The following is a 4596-nucleotide window of genomic DNA, read 5'->3' as shown; positions in this document are numbered from 1 at the left end:
AATAGGTGGCATATTAATTAAGTCAAAAAATTGAAGACCTGCGACACCATGTTGTGTGAAATAATAAAGTAACAATATGTGATACAAATTGCAGGTCTGATGACAGAATGCAACTGGTAAGAAATGTGGACTAGTTAACTTAAAATACATAAAATGAACCCAGGGTCTTTTAACTTGGCAGCTAATTTTGCTTTACTTTGTGAACTCATAAATAGTCAAATAAACACTTTAACTTGGTATTTGTGTTCACAGTGGTCCAAGTTTCTACTGATCAGTGCAGAAAAATTGCCACCGAGAGGGCGACTGAGGCCCAACTACCTCCTATCTTTTGTGAAAAGCCCTTCGAGTCTTTGTGTTTTCTGACACACCCATGTGTTTTGTGGTACAAGGAAGGGCGATCACACCATAGGCGTTAGACAATGATCTAATGATGCGATTGTGATGGAACGACACACCCCTTCCGACTATGTTGTTGCTACTCGTTTCATATTCCAGCTTAGAGATTTAGGTAGGCTTTTACCAAATTATGATATGATGAATTTTGGCCTATACATAATTTTACATTATGAACATTGTGGTTTCTTAGCCCTGTTTCTTCTCTTTACCGTCAATGCGACCTAAGGCGGCAAATGCAAAAGCTTTCTCAAAATGTGGTTGCTTAAAGAAACTTAACAAACATCCATTGCATGGTTGTTGTGTCACATGTATTTATATTTAAGCACGAGAAGGGACATGGAGCAGGGTCAAAACTCATAAAGAAGCTATCGTGCACACCGGAGGCTGAGCAAAGGCTAGAGCTCACCATTGCTAGGATCATATCAAAATACACCACAACCACATAAATAATGGATAGAAGTTTTGCACCGAGTCTAAACTGTTTTTGCGGTGCTGTTGAAGCCCAAATGTGTGCCCCATAGGAATCAGAGGCATCGGGATTTGTGACCCTGCTGACCAAAATTGTGTATGCACAGAGTAGCATCACCATGATGGTCAGAAGGATATAAACTATCATTCAAGGATTCATCACAGTACGTATCAACTGGGTCAGACTAGTACTAATTATCTCCACCTCAGGATTACTTTGAATTGCTGCAACACCCAAATTTTATTTTGTGAACACATGTTTGATAGTAGTTGACAATATATCCAAAGTTGTTTTCTGGCGAGATTAGTAGATGTGTCGGAAGTGTGACCACATTTGTGTACTCAATTTCCTAGAGATATTCTTAGATAAGAAGGTAGAGGCTACTGTCTACCTTATGCTCCCTCCGTAAAGAAATATAAGACCGTTTAGATCACTATAGTAGTGATATAAATATTTCTTTATAGAGGGAGTATATTCCAAAAAGATCTGAGAATTGCTCAAAGGAGCAAGGCAACCTGAAGTAGACCATATCCAGGTCACACCACAGAGCAAAGGCCAATGCCAATGAAGAGAAAACACGAAAACGAAAAAGAATAGAAGTGAAGAAATGATGCAGTATAGCAGAATGTTACATGAAACGACTATGCGGCCGTAAGAAAACATGTGCTATGCGGCCGTAAGAAAACATGTACTCCCTCCATCCTAAATTATTTGTCTTAGATTTGTCTAGATACGGATGTATCTAGACACGTTTTAGTGTTAGATACATCCTTGTATAGACAAATATAAGATAAGTAATTTGGGATGGAGGTAATACAATCTTGTTGGGCCTTCTTCTGGAACAGAGAGCTCCATACCTAACTTTAGCAGCCTGTAGTTTGATGATAGGAGGTTTCAGTTGAGATGTGAACGCCCAAGCCTCTGTTCTTCATTGCGTAAATTGATTGGTTTGTTCCCAAGCAACAAGACAATCAGCCTTATGTTCATTTGACCATTCACCCTGGAGCAAAATTAATCATGTCGTCTGCATACTGCAGCACCAGGAAGTGGACCATTGCTATTGATGGGTTAGCAAGACAACCATGATTAGAGTGTTGACGCACATCCTTTGGAGAATACCAGCAACACGAATGAAAGGGCAAGGCGATAACGGACCCTCTTGTGAAACTCCACACTCAGAAGCAATCAAAACCATAAAGAAGAACCTGAGCTTGAACAATTTTCAGGATAGCCTTATTTCATTGTACCCGTTTTGTCACCAATGCCGCTATGTTACAATAGGTAATTCAAAATGCAATCCCAACCGATATTGTGAAATACTTTTTGGAAGTTTAATTTTATTACGATCATGGGTAGCCGCCTCTTTTGCGCACATTTAACAGGCTCCGAGGCCTACGCAAAGTTTTTAACAATAGCCTTCCCTCTAATGTACCCTGCCTGCATGCTATGAACAAGGTGTGCAGTGAATTGCTGCAGCTGGATAGCCAGAACCTTTGTCAGCAATTTAATGAGACTATGGACCAAAAAGACTGGGGCGATAATGCTTTGATTTCCCAGCGGACCTCAACTTTCGGTAGCAGAGAGATGCGTGCCAAATTGATGCATAGATTAACCTTATGCTCCAAGAAAGCAGCAACAATTGTAGCCAAATATCAGAAAAGCCAAAGCACCATCTGCCCCTGCCTATGCATGCAAATCTATTGAGACTAGCCAAGTGTTGCTAGCTAAAAACTCCACCAAAAGAACTTCATTATAAATCTCTTACGAGAAAAGCAATGCTATTAATCTGTAATCGAGAAATTGAGGTTCTTACGAGCAAGCTCCCAAGTTGCAGTTTGCACAAATAAAAGTGCATCAGCATGAACTTTACACACAAAAAGCCTAATTCATATGTACTGATAATAGGCCATGAGGATGATCAGGAGAGAACACAACAACGGGGGCAGCGGAGAGGCTTTGTTCTTGGAGGAATATGTATGTGCCTGGCATGCGACATGCCACCTGAACTGAACATGTTGCTTGTAACGCTGGTGATTTCAGAAAGAGGAAAAAGAAGGAAAACACAGCTGAAGAAGATTATGTTGTCACAACTCACAACCCGTTGCCATGGCAATCGCCAGACGTGGGTTGAGTGTACAGTAGTCGCTTGTGGAGAATATATAATGAGACTAAGGAAGGATACAGGATTGGGAAGAATAAGGAGCAAGCAGCAACGCAGACAAAGTTTCTTCGGTTCATTTCTTTGATGCTTCATCGTTCTCCCCTCATGAGTGCTTTTATCCTTCCTTCCTCCAAGGCTTGATGTGTTGGGACAGCCGCCGTACAAGAGCACATATCGTAGGTGCGGACCAGGAGATGAAGAGGATGGTTGAACAGGGAAGGACAACTACAACAAGGTGGTATATGACTTGGTAGAGAAATGACACATATGGGATGTGTAGGATTGAAAATGTCACATATGGGAGTAAATGTCTGTTATTAGTGCAATGGAAAGCGATCCTAAGGTGTAGAGAATGCACACATATCAGTGAGGGGAGCTCCTGGATGCTACTCAGCATTTCTCGGTTTCTCTCATGCTACTTGCAATTATACATTGAATTACACTTATCTTCATTGATGGTGCCAATTTTTAGCTTCAAGTAACTCGTGATAGCAGTGGATCATCATGTTCTCCGCTGAGCACCATTGCCCTCTTTCATGACGCCTCCTACTCCCTAAATGCTTTTAATTTCAAATCCTCCTCCAGTCCTCTTCTCATCTCATGTCTTTGGGCTAGTACTTCCTTTGTCTTTCCCATTCGAAACCAATCTTATAGTAGTAGACGATCGAGCTTGCCACCACTTGTTGAAGCTAGCGATGTATATATGCACGCCCATTAGGACAATGTCAGTTGGGTTGGTTGGTGGGTCTATACTCTTTATTCACATTGATTTGATGCCACTATATGATAAGGAAAAACAGGTATAGTTTTACCCACCGCGGAACACTATAGGTACGTGGAGCTAAGGCCACATGGATGGTATCACTATCGGCCCCTTGATTTCAGGATTTCTTCCAAACCTTATGAAGCGTGCAATTTGGGATCGATGACGACTTTCTAAAAAAATGGCCAAACATATGGTTATGTGTTATCTTAGCTCTAATACATGTGATTTGTGCAATTAACTCAATAAAATACTTCACACAAGGCCAATGAGCAAAAACATTGTAAAATGGTCATCTATTACTTACAAGAAGCATCTGTGTTGCTGGTGTTGATTTAGCACCCTTGTAGGTCAATAAGAGTGAGTGGGTGAGTGACATAACTAATCGTCAGCCCATTCCTTTGAGAATAATGCATACAACAAAGATCCACAGGTGGCTTGCAGTTCATATTTTCCAATTTGTTATTCTTAACTTTTTTATTTTTAGCTCACTAAATTATTCAGAAATGTTTAACACACTAGTAGGAAAAGGGGCTTTTACCCCGGTTGGTAAGGGCCTTTTGTCCCGGTTTTCAAACCAGGACTAAAGGGTCGTTACTAAAGCCCTAACCCTTTAGTCCCGGTTCTTACACGAACCGGGACAGAAGGTCCTCCACGTGGCCGCTGCTGCCAGCCCAGGCGGGGGGCCTTTGGTCCCGGTTGGTGCCACCAACCGGGACCAATAGGCAGGGCCTTTTGTCCCGGTTGGTGTCACCAACCGGGACCAATAGGCATCCACGCGTCAGCATTTCAGGGGCTGGGGTTTTT

This window comes from Triticum aestivum, chromosome 6D, assembly GCF_018294505.1.
Source record: "Triticum aestivum cultivar Chinese Spring chromosome 6D, IWGSC CS RefSeq v2.1, whole genome shotgun sequence".
Lineage (NCBI taxonomy): Eukaryota > Viridiplantae > Streptophyta > Magnoliopsida > Poales > Poaceae > Triticum > Triticum aestivum.
This window is presented reverse-complemented; position numbering follows the sequence as displayed.